Source organism: Quercus lobata, chromosome 3 (assembly GCF_001633185.2).
Source record: "Quercus lobata isolate SW786 chromosome 3, ValleyOak3.0 Primary Assembly, whole genome shotgun sequence".
In the NCBI taxonomy this organism is placed as follows: domain Eukaryota; kingdom Viridiplantae; phylum Streptophyta; class Magnoliopsida; order Fagales; family Fagaceae; genus Quercus; species Quercus lobata.
In genome coordinates, this window is record NC_044906.1 from 9,930,959 (window position 1) to 9,948,223 (window position 17,265).

Sequence of the window (17,265 nt, forward strand, 5' to 3'; positions counted from 1 at the left end):
CGGACTCAAGCCTGTGGGGAAACCAAACACAAAAAATAAATCTCGTAAGCTTTGGACAGAACCAAGGTCTTGCATGGTCCTCGGACTCAAACCTATGGGGAAACCAAGTACAAGAGATGAAAATCAAAAGTTTTGGACAGAACCAAGGCCTTGCATGGTCCACGGACTCAAGCCTGTGGGGAAACCAAACACAAAAAATAAATCTCGTAAGTTTTGGACAGAACCAAGGTCTTGCATGGTCCTCGGACTCAAACCTATGGGGAAACCAAGTACAAGAGATGAAAATCAAAAGTTTTGGACAGAACCAAGGCCTTGCATGGTCCACGGACTCAAGCCTGTGGGGAAACCAAGCACAAAAAATAAATCTCGTAAGCTTTGGACAGAACCAAGGTCTTGCATGGTCCTCGGACTCAAACCTATGGGGAAACCAAGTACAAGAGATGAAAATCAAAAGTTTTGGACAGAACCAAGGCCTTGCATGGTCCACGGACTCAAGCCTGTGGGGAAACCAAACACAAAAAAATAAATCTCGTAAGTTTTGGACAGAACCAAGGTCTTGCATGGTCCTCGGACTCAAACCTATGGGGAAACCAAGTACAAGAGATGAAAATCAAAAGTTTTGGACAGAACCAAGGCCTTGCATGGTCCACGGACTCAAGCCTGTGGGGAAACCAAACACAAAAAATAAATCTCGTAAGTTTTGGACAGAACCAAGGTCTTGCATGGTCCTCGGACTCAAACCTATGGGGAAACCAAGTACAAGAGATGAAAATCAAAAGTTTTGGACAGAACCAAGGCCTTGCATGGTCCACGGACTCAAGCCTGTGGGGAAACCAAACACAAAAAATAAATCTCGTAAGTTTTGGACAGAACCAAGGTCTTGCATGGTCCTCGGACTCAAACCTATGGGGAAACCAAGTACAAGAGATGAAAATCAAAAGTTTTGGACAGAACCAAGGCCTTGCATGGTCCACGGACTCAAGCCTGTGGGGAAACCAAACACAAAAAAAAAATAAATCTCGTAAGTTTTGGACAGAACCAAGGTTTGCATGGTCCTCGGACTCAAACCTATGGGGAAAAGTAAGAGAGATGAAACCAAAAGTTGGAACAGAAACCAAGGCATTGCATGGTCCACGGACTCAAAGCCTGTGGGGAAAACCAAAATCACAAAAAAAAAAATATCTCGTAAGTTTTGGACAGAACCAAGGTCTTGCAATGGCCTCGGCCAAACCTATGGGGAAACCAAGTAAAGGATGAAAAAACCCCAAAGTTTTGGACAGAACCAAGGCGCTTGCATGGGTCCACGGACTCAAGCCTATGGGGAAACCAAACACAAAAAAAAAATAAATCTCGTAAGTTTTGGACAGAACCAAGGTCTTGCATGGTCCTCGGACTCAAACCTATGGGGAAACCAAGTACAAGAGATGAAAACCAAAAGTTTTGGACAGAACCAAGGCCTTGCATGGTCCACGGACTCAAGCCTATGGGGAAACCAAACACAAAAAAATAAAACTCGTAAGTTTTGGACAGAACCAAGGTCTTGCATGGTCCTCGGACTCAAACCTATGGGGAAACCAAGTACAAGAGATGAAAACCAAAAGTTGGCAGAACCAAGGGCCTTGCATGGTCCACGGACTCAAGCCTGTGGGGAAACCAAACAAAAAAAAAATAAATCTCGTAAGTTTTGGACAGAACCAAGGTCTTGCATGGTCCTCGGACTCAAACCTATGGGGAAACCAAGTACAAGAGATGAAAATCAAAAGTTTTGGACAGAACCAAGGCCTTGCATGGTCCACGGACTCAAGCCTGTGGGGAAACCAAACACACAAAAATAAATCTCGTAAGTTTTGGACAGAACCAAGGTCTTGCATGGTCCTCGGACTCAAACCTATGGGGAAACCAAGTACAAGAGATGAAAACCAAAAGTTTTGGACAGAACCAAGGCCTTGCATGGTCCACGGACTCAAGCCTATGGGGAAACCAAACACAAAAAAAAAATAAATCTCGTAAGTTTTGGACAGAACCAAGGTCTTGCATGGTCCTCGGACTCAAACCTATGGGGAAACCAAGTAAAAGAGATGAAAATCAAAAGTTTTGGACAGAACCAAGGCCTTGCATGGTCCACGGACTCAAACCTGTGAGGAAACCAAACACAAAAAAAAAAAAAAATCTCGTAAGTTTTGGACAGAACCAAGGTCTGCGGTCCTCAGGACTCAAAAACCTATGGGGAAAACCAAGTACCTGAGAGAATAAAACCAAAAGTTTTTGGACAGAACCAAGGCCTTGCATGGTCACGGACTGCAAGCCTGTGGGGAAACCAAACACAAAAAAAAAAAAAAATAAATAAATCTCGTAGTTTTGGACAGAACCAAGGTCTTGCATGGTCCTCGGACTCAAACCTATGGGGAAACCAAGTACAAGAGATGAAAATCAAAAGTTTTGGACAGAACCAAGGCCTTGCATGGTCCACGGACTCAAGCCTGTGGGGAAACCAAACACAAAAAAAAATAAATCTCGTAAGTTTTGGACAGAACCAAGGTCTTGCATGGTCCTCGGACTCAAACCTATGGGGAAACCAAGTACAAGAGATGAAAACCAAAAGTTTTGGACAGAACCAAGGCCTTGCATGGTCCACGGACTCAAGCCTGTGGGGAAACCAAACACAAAAAAAAAATATAAATCTCGTAAGTTTTGGACAGAACCAAGGTCTTGCGTGGTCCTCGGACTCAAACCTATGGGGAAACCAAGTACAAGAGATGAAAACCAAAAGTCTTGGACAGAACCAAGGCCTTGCATGGTCCACGGACTCAAGCCTGTGGGGAAACCAAGTACAAGAGATAAACATCACAAGTTTCGGACTCAAACCTATGAGAAAACCAACTACTCGTAAGGAAAAACTACATTACGTAGAATTTGGATTCATCTGAGGAAAGCTCCCCACTCGCCATTGGGACAGTTCCCAAACTGCGGGGATTCGCAAGTCTGCTCTTAGATTTGCAGCACCAAGGGAATCGATGCGACTTAGGGCAATACGTCACCTGAGAAACAATTTGAGTTCTTTACCCTCCGTCAACTCCTTGGACGGTACTCTCATACTTATCACAGAATATTCAATTGTTATTTTTGCTAGTTTCCTGAGTTAAACCTGCTATGAGTTATCGCCGTAAGGTTTGGTAGTGTTGGTACATTAGAACTGATTGGATTATGTTTCAAAACTTCCTGCTCTAAGTATCATTGAAGAAACAGACACAGGGAGCACACCCTTCCACAAAATAATGTTGCAAAAAGAGTAGTATTCAAAATAAGTAGGCAAAATTTCCTTTCTTATTAAAACGAAGAAACAGTACAGCATACAACAAAAAGCTGAAATCAACTTGTGATAAAACTTGCTACATGATAGAAAGGAAAGTTACAAGGAAGCAAGAGAAGGCCGAGGAGGTAGCACAGACGAGACGTGGGCTACTGCTTCGAGGCCTTGTCCCTTCCCCCATGCTTTCGCATGCCCATAGCTCCGGCAGCAAAGGAGCCCAACTTGAGCCTCACGCCGCAGTGGGGAGGATGCAGGTAGCACAGAGGAGAGGTTGGCTACTGCCTCAAGACCTCGTTTCATCCTCAACGCTTTCACGTGCCCGAAACTCAGGCAGCAAAAGAACCTGACCTCAGGCTAACACCATCTACAAAGAAGATGCAGGGAGCCGAAAGTTGGGAAGCCCCCGCAGAAATTTGCCGGCTGCAAGGTAGACAGTCTTCCTTCTTCGGACATACCAAAAATCTGGCATGACCAGAACCTGCTTCGGATTTTGACTAAAAGCGTGGGAAACACCCTTACCCCTCTGTCATAAGGGAATATTTCTTTGAATCTATGCCTACGTTGCCCGAATATCACTCTTCTGAGCTTGAGGAGAACGTGGCGCCTTTGCGGCGGAGAGAGTTTTTCTTCCCCGACCCTCGTCTCAAACATGACTTGCTGCGGGAGGAAGCTGAAGGAGGAGACTAAGGAGCTGGTGCCTAGGCAAAGAAACTTGCTCTCTTATTTATTTGAGGAGATAGGGTGGTGGGATTTAATTAGCGCAGCTTCCCGAGGAACGTTACAGACAAAACGTCTCCAGCTCGACTTCCAACAAACCTCTGCAACGACAAGACTAAAGGAGCCTCGTCGAGGTGCACCTCGAACATCGGGACACCCAGAAGTACCGCGTGGCCAAAGATTATGGAAATATCTCATGATCAGTGGGCCTAGTAAATTCGCGGCCCATGCCCTTGCTACATGATGGCCCACGGACTACGGCCCACGCCGGGTAATAACTAATGCCGAGGACAACCTCCTGCCCGGCCGCGTACGGGATACCTAAGGAGAGGGAATAAAACAGAACCAAGGCCTTGCATGGTCCTCGGACTCAAGCCTATGGGGAAACCAAGTATAAAAATTATTATTATTACAAGTTATGGACTGAACCAAGGCCTTGCATGGTCCTCGGACTCAAGCCTATGGGGAAACCAAGTATAAAAATTATTATTATTACAAGTTATGGACTGAACCAAGGCCTTGCATGGTCCTCGGACTCAAGCCTATGGGGAAACCAAGTATAAAAATTATTATTATTACAAGTTATGGACTGAACCAAGGCCTTGCATGGTCCTCGGACTCAAGCCTATGGGGAAACCTGAGTATAAAAATTATTATTATTACGAGTTTTGTATAGAATCAAGGCCTTGTATGGTCCTCGGACCCAAACACGGCATCAAGCCTCCAGTTCTCTCCTCGGCCAGCATGGGTAATCATTACTTTTCACTGGTCGGCCTTATTGGGCCAAACACTTATATTAGAGTTATGGCAACATCTTTTTATTATCAAGTATTTTGGTCTTAGTTGTCATCGGTTTAGATACTTTCTCATTAAGCCGAGCAGCATTTACCAATATACAAAAACATAAACGGAATATGCAAAATGAAATAATAAACACTTTTATTAATATAAGAGATTATTACAATGTACGAAAAAGGGCTCAAACAAGCTTATACAAAAGGAGAACTGCTGAAGCAACGATAACACTCGCAGTACAGAGAAGTAAACAGTCAGGCTTCTTCTAAAACTCATCTTCAAGGTCTCTTCAGTCTCTGCCTCAACATTGCTCATATCATGACAAGAACCTTCTTCGGAAAAGGATGAAGGACAAGGAAGAAGAATTGAAGGAGAAGGAAGAAGAATTGAAGGAGAAGGAAATAGTAAGGAAGAAATCAATGAAGAAGATGGAGGAGATGAAGGAGGAAGATGGAGGACATGAGTAAAGAAGGAGGAGAAGAAGAGAGAAGGGACGAAAAGAAAGAAAAGGAGCAAAAGAAGGAAAAGGGAAGGCACCAGGACGGAACTGGTGCTGGGAAGACTATAAGAGGAAAGCGGAGGAGGGCACCAAGGAGCAAAAGAGGGAGAAGCAGAAGCACTTAGCCCCTGTCTCAGCCCTGACTCCTAACACGTTGGTACCATATTAGGTATGCTCATGAGGAGCCGGGTGGTGCTGGTCTTGGTTGTTCTCGACTCAGTCGCGCCGAGAGTTCGACACGACGAGTCCCTGCCTCGGATTTTGGCTGAAAGAGAGGCGAGACAGATCTTAAGTCTGCGCCACCCTTGCCCTGATCGAGCCATTTCAAGCTTTATCAGAATATGGTGTCTAGAGGAGGGGCATGATTTCTTCATCATTTGGTGCGATCTCAGAAGAATAGAAGGGAGTTAGTACGAAAGTGATGGCCTCCTGCTTGCCTTCTTATAGGAAGAGCAGAACGGATGGCATTAAATGCATTCAACCTTCCCAAAGAATCTGAAGAAAAAAGAGGCGTCCGTTCCACTTCTCCACCTTATCAAATGAGCCGCTGGACATAAATGAGCCTCATTAAGGGGAATTCATTAAGGGCGCGTCTGGGACATCCAAGCGGCAGGAGCAGATTCCGAGCGGATTAAAAGGAATCCCTCAAAAACCGCCTGACTTCCTGAGAAACAGCTCACATAAATGCGGGATTAAGCTAAATGGGCCATATTAAGGGCCCGGGTTTGCCAAAACCCTCCTTTCCAATCCGGAATTCGGATAGAAGGGTTTTGAGGGGCTATTGTGGGGCCCAGCAATTCGTGGACCAGGCCCATTTGCCCTTAGAAAGTCCGAGGGCCCAATCCGAGGAGAACTGTGGCCCAAGCTCCATGACGCCGAGCACGGACCAATTTTTGGGAGGCAGCCGAGGACAGTCTAGTCCTCGGCAGGCCCATAATCCGCCCAGAATAAAGGGATAAATTCGTAAGGAAATCCAAAATACCTTGGGGCGATTACCCTAAATACCCTTCTGGATAAGGCCCAATGCCTGGCAGAACCGTACTCTACAGCTTTATCAAGTCATCCCCAACAATTCCGGGATTAGACTGATGGGACCAATGTCAGTATTTGTAAAGACTGACCCTACACGTGGACGAAGGACATCGAACGCACACTAGTATAAAAGAAGAAGTAAGGGAATCTAGCAAAGAAAAAAGGAAAGAAGAAAGGAAAAAGGAGACTTCATGAGGAAGATCGCCGGAACGATCCATGCACAGAACAGAGAAAGTCCTCCGTTGGACAGCCGGAAAGGACCACAAGGGTCCTCGGATCAAGTCCGAGGATCCCATTCTCAGAGGTGGCAGTATGGCGGGGCTTTAAACGTTTAGGCCCAGTCCATTTTCCACAGGGATCTTTCTGAAATCCAGACCGGACCATCCCCCCGTGACCAAGCCCAAGCTTTTCAAGCCCACTCTCTACAAATCGTATTGTGAGGGATCTCTCTCGCGTGAACCCGAAAATGTCACTGGGCCGCGCAGGAATCGTGTCCTTACAAAATCCATTTTCTTCTTATATCTTCTATGTTTGCTAAATTTCCAAAATAATAAAGATCAATACCTATGTCATTAATCAATTGTTTAAATTGTAATTTTTTGTAATCTAAAATTATGCATAAAAAATTAGTTTAAAGATCGTATAGTAAAATAACATCTAATTAACACAAAATTTGACATATAAGTTAAGAGCATAAAGAACATGCAATTTAATGATTGATTTTAAAAAATGTATAGTTAATTTTTTTTTTTAATCAAAGTTATAGCCTTAACCTATAACCAAATTTGTAGTCAAATTTTGTCATTTGTTAAACATTATTGTGGCTAGCCCACTGGCTAATATATATCTACGGCCCTGATTGAATATTAGATTTTATATGCATGCTATTATTACCATGGTCTACATAGTTGGCAACATGATTCTTTGTGCTGAGTTGTTAATTTAAAATCACCTTTTTTTTTTCAAAATAAATTAAATTAAATTAAATCACATGTAAGTTTGCGGTGTTTGAACATCTAACTTTGAAGTTTTGAGTTTTTCATTTGGTACTTAGTAGATATTATCATAGATAATTAGTTTGTGTCAAATTTATTCTTTTTGACAATCATTCTTTAACATATATTATAATTTTCGGTGATTATGTGCCTTTTTTTTTTTTTTCTTTCAAAAATTAGAATCTTATAATACTCGGTTTTGATCCTACAATCCAATCCACATGGCCCTAATAATGAGTAAGATCTTGATCCTGATTATCATATTGTGAATTGATGTGTACGGCATAGACTTCATTGACCAAAGACAGAGTTGGCCAAGCTTGGAATAATAGATTCCACTTAAAACTTTTACAGGACTACAATTATTGTGTTTTTGCCTTTCCACCTAAATTATGTTCATTTTGCTTTTGTTAGAAATACTGAATTATATTGTATTTCTCAAGTAATAGAATATACATAAGTGCCTTTATATAGGAGGCAGAGTGTGCAGTATAAGTAAGTGTGTTATACAAGTAAACAAGGTGAGCCTAAAGCCCACATACCCTAATACATGTTAACAGCCCCCCTCAAACTCAAGGTGGATGTGAGATCAACTTGAAGTTGTCAACCAAAGTGCGAAGACGTCCCTTAGGATGTGACTTGGTGAAGATATCTGCAAGTTGATCTTTAGAAGAGACTGAAATCAGCTTAAGAGCACCATGGACAAGATGATAACAGATGACAATCGATCTCAATGTGTTTAGTCCGTTCATGGAAGACATCATTGTGAGCAATATGAATGGCACTCTGGTTGTCACAATAAAGAGGAGTAGCAGAGGATGTGGATACACCTAAGTCTTTGAGAAGCCACTATAGCCAAAGGAGCTCAGATGTGGTATCAACAAGGGCACGATATTCTGCTTCAATACTGGAGTGGGTCACATGAGTTTGTTTCTTGCTTTGCCAAGAAATCAGAGAAGAACCAAGAAGAAAGCAATAACCAGTGGTGGACCTGCAATCAGTGGGATCTCCTGCCCAATCAACGTCAGAAAATGCACGGAGAATAAGAGGAGACTGAGCAGAGTAGAAAAGATCATGGAAGAGAGTGCCCTTTAGGTATCGAAGAATGCGCAGAACAACAGCATAGTGAGTTGATCGTGGAGCAAACAGATACTGACTCACCTGGTGAACAACATAGGAAATGTCTGGATGAGTGACAATGAGATAAACTAGGCTGTCAACCAAGCATCTATAAAGAGAGGGATTAGACAACGGTTTCCCCCCTGACGAAGTCAAATGCGCATTAAGCTCAACTGAAGTGTTAACAGTCTTGCTATCAGTGAGTCCAGCTCGAGACAAGAGTTCAGAGGCACACTTGGCTTAAGTAATATAAAGTCCATCTGTAGAATGAGTGATTTCAAGACCCAAGAAGCAGCTGAGATGTCCAGTTTTTTTTTTTTTTTTAGAAATACAATGTATTATATTGTATTTCTCAAGTAATAGAATATACATAAGTGCCTTTATATAGGAGGTAGAGTGTGCAGTACAAGTAAATGTGCTATACAAGTAAACAAGGTGGGCCTAAAGCCCACATACCCTAATACACGTTAACAGCTTTGAATAAAGGCTAAAAGGATTCCACTTTTTTCATTATAGTTAAAAATATAACTATATTAAAGGCATGGTTTTCAAACCTGAGCCATTTAAAGAATCAGAAATGAAGAGGATTAAAGTTTTTAAGGTTGGATCGAAATTTGACCGAGTTCAAACCGTGATGATGTCATAATTAATTTAGTAATGAATTAAAATACAAATAAAAGTATATTAAATTAATTAATTAAAATACAAATAAAAGCATATTAAATTTGTAAATATTAGCAAAATTGACTAAAAGTACCTACAAAAATTGAAACAGACTTTCAAATAAATTTTCATGATAATATAAGATTAATAGAAAATAATAGAACATAAATAAGAATAAAAAAAAACTTGTGTAATTATCCTTCAAGTAAAAATCATTTTAATTAAATAACAAAATTGCTTTTAATTATTTTAGTAAATTCCCATTTAAATGAATTATTCTTAAATTACAAGTAAATTTAGAAAAGAAAAAAAATTTAGTAATATTTTTTTTAGTAATCTATACTACTATTTAAGGGGCTTCCCCTGTTTGGATTCCTTAATTTTTATGCCCAAAATACCCTCAAATTCATCTGTTTCTAAGGCTTAAATTATAAGGTTAGACATGTAAAATTAGTAATTTAAAAACTCCTAATTTTTAGCTAAAAAAAAATAGTTTTTTCTCCCACTTCTCCATTTCTCTCTCACGTTAGTTTTCCACTTTTTTTTTTTTTTTTTGATAACTTTCCACTTTTTATTTTGATTGAACGTTTCCAACTTTTTAAATTAACAAAATCATTTTTCCCCTTTTTAAAACCGATTAGATTTACCATGTTTCACTCCTAAAAAATTGCTTTTAATTTGCCAACCACGTTTTCCACTTATACAATTACTAAACTCAATTTTTTTTTTCCCTTTTACAACAAATTGTAAACCAAATTCATTGTAAAATGCATTTTTCATCAGTTTCTTTGCAGTTCACACTTTCTCCATTTTTTATATAAACAAATGCACTTTCTTCTCATCTTTTATTTATCCAGTATCTATATATATTTTGTTTTTAGGTGGAGAGAAGAAGAGGCTGCCAAAAAGAGATTTGGCCAGTGGGGAGAGAAAGCAAATCTTGGCCATTCTTCTTTTCTATTGCCACTCTAGAGTCTAGATCTAGAGCCATTCCGAATCCACTCATCTACTTGACTTTGGTAATTGGTAATATCCTCCCACCGAACAACCTCTTTTTTTTTTTTTTTTTCAGTCTCTTTAATATCTATTTGCTTTTAATTTTGTGGTACTGGTTCTTTTTTTTTAAATATTTTCTCTAATTGTTTCACTTTGGTGCGAATTCTTTTTCAAAGTATGGAAATGATAATATTTTTATCTCTTTTTTTGTTTTTGTGGTTATCGGTTTGAAATTATTGACTAATAAGTTGATATTGTATATTATAGATGATAAAGGCATTCCCTAATTATTTTAAGTGGTGTTCTCTCTTCCTCCTATTCTTTTTCTTCTTCACGTTTGATTGTTCTTCATTTTTTTTCTTTTATGTTTCTGCATTTCATAATTTGGGGAATGTGGTGAGTTGTGTCCGTTGCTTTTGTGGTTAAATACGTGTTGTAGGTGTTTGTAAAAAATATTTGGTTTGCAAACGTCTAAAATTTTTCTTATTATTTCTCAGGTGAGTGACCCATTTTTAAAATGAAGCCAACGTTGTCTCCAAAGATGTTGAGCCCGGGCAGTGTTGTAGCTGATCATCAACGACATAGTTGTTAGCATTAATAACGGTGAGAGAGATGGAAGGGAGTCAGTGATGAGCTATAGTCATAGTAGATAGTTCTTAGTTTTTAAAATTTATGTTAATTTTTCAATTTAAATTTGTACTACTATGAGCATTCAGTTTAGTTCTCAGAGTTACTATTACTCCATTTGGAATTTGGAATTTGGTAGTTTGATTGATTATTTGATTTTGCTATGAAATTCAAGGCATATATATATATATATATTTGGTTGCACCTACAGTTTAACCATGGTTGTTGATCTATTATTTGCACGTAGAGAAGATGATTTTTTCAACTACACAGATAAAGATTAGGATTTGAAATCAAAATGTGTCACAAAAATTCACAACTTTTTAAGAATATTATAACAATATAAAATCAAAATATAAGAGAGTAATATTACTTTTAAATATTAAGAAAAAGATAGAAATTATGTTAATCACCCTAATTTTACTTTGTCTAAGTTAATTGCCCAAATATTTACCTTAAATCAAAAAAAAAAAAAAAACCATATTATTGGACAAATGCATAAACCTCAAATTGGGATGAATGGAAAATAATGACAATAAGTTTTTAAAAAAACAAACTAGCCTCTGAGCACGCGCTCACGCGCGTGCCCAGAGGCTCTTCTATTTTTTAGATAAGGGTTAATTTAGAACATGTATTATAATTTGGGATTACTATATTTTCCAATCACAAAAAAATCTAGGGGTGTGATGAAAAATTATTTCTCCACACATGATACTCATCACACCCCTAGGTTTTTTTTTTTTTGTGATTGAAAAATGTAATAATCTCAAATTATAATAAATGCTCTAAATTAACCATTACCCAAAAAATAGAAGAGCCTCTGGGCACGCGCGTGAGCGCGTGCTCAGAGGCTAGTATTTAATAAAGTGAGAAAGAGATGATATATATTAATTAAGAAGAAAAATAATAAATCATGTAAGTATAAAATAAATAGAATAATAGATCATAATCCAAGTGGTGTGTTGGTTACCATGCTAGTCTTGGTTCTTAATTGGGGGCAAGATCTCAAGTTGAAAACCATGGATCAAGGTAATATCAGTTTTAGAGTAGCTAATGCTAGTGCTCCTATAAACTTATTGATTTGGTTTTATTTATAGTTGTCTGGATTGTAAATATATGATGTTCCAAGTGGACTTCATTGGAACGTGTAAGAGTGACCTAAAAGGAAATGTACGTGTTAATTACAAGTTGTAAGCTTAAATTTGGTCCACCAAGACCCAAATTTAAAATTCCAGTCATTCAAAACAATCTCTAAAACCTAAAAAGAAAAAAAAAAAAAAAATCTCTAAAAGCTTATTGCTTTAGGCTTTTTTTTGGACAAAAGTGATAGAATTGCATTAGGCTTAAAGAGCACTAGGGTGTAAACACCCCTTAGTTGCTATTTTACAATCCAAGCCACCCAAAACCCACTCCATCTGGGTTTGTAAACTTAAAAAAATTTGCAACCTATGAGTTGTATGTAAAAAGTGAGAGAATAGTACTATATATTATTTTATTAGGTAATTTATATTATTTTATTGAGTTATATGTAAAAATAAAAATTGAGATGTAAGATGAGTTATAAAATGAGTTAGTAAAATAGATAAAATAGTGTTTAAGAATGCAAAAAAAGTTTTTTTTTTTTTTTTTTTGCATCCCCAAATGCTAATACTCTATAAGTGAACAGGCCTACCTTCCATTTTTCCACATTCTATAGCAATACTTTACAATCTCTAACAATATTAATTGGGCCCACAAAATGCCTAAAATGATCCCAACCGTCTAAAGCCTATCTTGGAAATGATCAATTTCAGACAAAAGTTTCATGAGTTTTCATTATTAGTGAGTGCGAGATTGGATTCATATTTGGATTCATATATGTCTTTTTTTCAGGGTCCCATGATGAAGGACAAAGAAAAGGAAAAAGAACTATAGTCCAAAATTAAAAAGTTAATGACTTCGTACTTTGTAGTACTAGTAAAGTGGCGGAATTCATTTTACTTGTCAGTGGGTTGAAGAGATCGAACAGATGAATGTGAACTGGAATTGACCATGCCACGCGTGGATTTCATTTTACTTGTTTTTGAGAAAGTGAATTGCAATGGATGCTTTGCTTACTGAAACAGCTGCTGCATATAGGACTACCTTTTTAAATATTTTTGAGTACTACTTATAATGAAATAAAGTAAACATCTATAACTTCAAAATAAACACAAATTTGATCTAATTTGGAATTAGAATGAATATGAGATAACCATTTGAGAAAAATATTCAACAAATTAATTAAAAAAAAAAAAAAAACTTGGTCTGGATTATAGGGAAAAAGCCAGAAATATTCAACAAAACCTAGTCTTGATTATTTAATCTACAAATATCAAAGCAATAGCCAATACACCAATCAATAATTATTTTAGGAAAAGTAATATTACATCCACAACAATTTCACAACAAATCTTAGGTGGCAAATTATTGATGAATAAAAAAGTAATATAACCTAATTTAAAACCAACAATTGCTTGTCACTTAGGATTTTGTTATAAATTTATTGTAAAAATGTTGTAGACTTACATTACTCTTTTAGGAAACTATCATTCCAATTAATCTCTTAAAAAAACTCTATTTTCTTTTAATCTTTTTAATGACAGTTCATACGACTTTGCACTCTTTCTTGTCTCAAATATCAACAAACTAAATACTAAAACAATGAATTGGAGAAATATATATATATATATATGTGTGTGTGTGTGTGTGTGTGTGTGTGTGTGTGTGTGTGAGTGAGAGTAGTAAAAAAAAATTATAAAAACGAAGAATATTGAACATATAATCCGAAAAAATTCATTGATGAAATTAAGTTGACAAAGCCAACAACTCGTTGGACAATATTTTATGACTCATACTAAATAAATATTCTACTTTTTATTTTTGTTAGGGGCAAAACTTTTGAAGCATTTAATTTTGATAACTAAAAAAAAAACACATACAATTTATTAAATGACAAAATTTGACTACAAACTTTTTTTATTTTTTTGGAGAAAATTTTGACTACAAACTTGATTGTAGCCTAAGGCTACAACTTCACTTAATATATTTTTATTGGATGTGAATTTTAATAAATTCATAATTGAATTACATTTTCTTCTTATATCTTCTATGTTTGCTAAATTTTCAAAAGAATAAAGATCAATAGCTGTATCATCAATTAATTGTTTAAATAGTAATTTTTTGTAATCTAAAATAATGCATAAAAAATAAATTTATATATCATATGGTAAAATAATGTCTAATTGAAAAAAAAAATGACATATATATTAAGAGCATAAAAAACATGTATAGTTAAATTAATTTTTTTAATCAAAGTTATAGTTTTAGGCTATAACCGAATTTGTAGTCTAATTTTATCATTTATTAAATATTATTAAGGCTAGACCGCTGGCTAATATATATTTACGTCCCTGATTGAATATTCGTTTATATATATACATATATATATATATATATATATATATATATATATGCTATTATTACCATGGTCTACATAGTTGGCAACATGATTCTTTGTGCTGAGTTGTCAATTTAAAATCACATTTTTTTAAAAATAAATTAAATTAAATTAAATCACATGTAAGTTTGCGGCGTTTGAACATCTAGCTTTGAAGTTTTATCTTATATAATTAATTTGTGTCAAATTTATTCTTTTTTACAATCATTCTTTAGCATATAGTTTATATATTACTAGCCTCAGAGCACGCGCTCACGCGCGTGCTCAGAGGCTTTTCTATTTTTTGGGTAAGGGTTAATTTAGAGCATTTATTATAATTTGGAATTATTACATTTTTCAATCACAAAAAAAAACCTAGGGGTGTGATGAGTGTCATGTGTGGAGAAATAATTTTCCAATCACACTCCTAGATTTTTTTGTGATGAAAAATTATTGTGATTGGAAAATTATTTCTCCACACATGACACTCATCACACCCCTAGGTTTTTTTTTGTGATTGAAAAATGTAATAATTTCAAATTATAATAAATGCTCTAAATTAACCCTTACCCAAAAAATAGAAAAGCCTCTGAGCACGCGCGTGAGCGCGTGCTCAGAGGCTAGTATATATATATATATCTATCTATCCATGAACTATTTTAAAAATCCTACTTTTTAGCATCTCACGTTTTCCTCTTTTTTTTTTTTTTTTTTTTTTTTTTTTTTTTTAATCTCTTCCATATTTTGGAAAAAAAAGACTCCTACAATAAAACTACTACTATAATTTCTCCTTCCATATCCTTATATTTAGGCACTAACATAATTGATTTTGAAAGAAAATAAAATGCTAAATTTTAGGGAAAAAAATTTTAAATCTAATATTCCATTCTTGTAAAGTCTCTCACGTTCTCTCTCTCTATCTATGTACTATTTTAAAAATTTCCACTTTCTATCCCACGTTAAACATCTGAAGTTTTCCTTTTTTTTTTTTTAATACCTTTTTGGTGTTGTTGATGTTGTTGTTGTTTTTTTTTTTTTTTTTTTTTTTTTTCAAATTTTATATATGACAGTTATCATTTTTTGTCATGTACTATTGCTCAAAATCGCACTTTAAATTTAGATCAAAGCATTAAACTAAGTATATACTCCTCTCTTAATTTAATCTTTAATTTACTTTTTGAAATAAATAATACGTTTTTTTTAATGAAAAATGAAATCGTTTTTATTGTTTTCTCATTTTCGAAAATTCAAAGTATTTACATCTTGTACTTTGTCTTTTTTTTTAATATATATATACACACATCTATCCATTTACTATTTTAAAAATCCTACTTTTTAGCATCTCACGTTTTCCTTTTTTATTTTTTTAATCTCTTCCATATTTTGGAAAAAAAAGACTCCTATAATAAAACTACTACTATAATTTCTCCTTCCATATCCTTATATTTAGGCACTAACATAATTGATTTTGAAAGAAAATAAAATGCTAAATTTTAGGGAAAAGAATTTTAAATCTAATATTCCATTCTTGTAAAGTCTCTCACGTTCTCTCTCTCTCTCTCTATCTATGTACTATTTAAAAAATTTCCACTTTCTATCCAATGTTAAACATCTCAAGTTTTCATTCTTCTTTTTTTTTTCTTTTTCTTTTTTTCTTTTTTTCAAATTTTATGTATGACAGTTATCATTTTTTGTCTTTTCCTAAAATGTAGTTTTTTTAATCCTAAAATTTAGTCATTTACTACACATCCATAACATAAGTAAATAAAACTTAAATTGGAAATTTTATGTGAAGAGATACATGTTAATTGTATACAAAATAAATCTCACGTTTTCCTCTTTTTTTTTTAATGTCGTCCATATTTTGAAAAAGAAAGACTCCTACAATAAAACTACTACTATAATTTCTCCATCCATATCCTTATATTTAGGCACTAACATATCTGATTTTGAAAAAAAAATAAAATGCTAAATTTTAGGGAAAAAAAATTAAAAGTCTAATATTTCATTCTTGTAAAGTCTCTCACGTTTTTGGTGTTGTTGATGCGGGTTTTTTTTTTTTTTTTCAAATTTTATGTATGACAGTTATCATTTTTTGTGTATTCGTAAAATTTAGTATTTTTAATCCTAAAATTTAGTCATTTACTACACATCCATAACATAAGTAAATAAAAGCTTAATTTGAAAATTTTATGGCAAGAGATACACGTTAATTGTATACAAAAGAAATATAGTTTCTATTACAAAAGAAATTTTTTTACAACAGTTTCTTAGATAACAACCACTTTATGTGAGGTTTAATACATATAATAATTCTTGTAAAGTCTCTCACCCGAACTTATCTAATATTCCATTCCAATGACTCCTCAATGCAATCCAAAAAGTTTGTGCGTACGTGAACTTGAGAGAGATAAAAGAATTAGGGTTAAACCAAGTATTTTAAAAAAAAAAAACTTTAATTAACAAACCAACGTTTGAATGTATATGTTGTTAAAGATAATAGCTTAAGTTTGTTAGAGTTTGTGTTTGAAATTTTTGAATTCAAATAGAAATAGAAAATTCTTCTCCAAAAAAAAAAAAAAAAAAAAAAAAAAGAGAATAAAGCAAACATTTGAATAAAATAGTAGTTATCCGAAAATTTTGGTAGTGATAGCATATAAGGATAAAAGAGATTGTGATAGAAACATGGTGAGAACGTGGGTTTTTTTTTTTTTTTTTTTTTTTTTTTTTTTTTTTTTTTTTTTTTTTTTTTTTTTTGAGAACAAACGTGGTTTTAATAGGTGTAGCAATCCAACTTTTACAATTACCTTCAGTTATATATATATTTTTGAAACGTAAGATATTTTGGAGAGTTGGAACTAAAAATTTAGGATCAAATAGTTTGTAACGGAAGATGTGGGTTTTTCTTTTCTTTTTTACTAAAAAAGTGTGTTTGTTTTAATTTTAATTTTTTTAAATGGATAAAGTAATTTGAAAACTATTAGGAGAGTGATCATATTTTGTAGGCAACATTTTAATGGGAGTTAAAGATGTATCTACTTATCAAAAAAAAAAA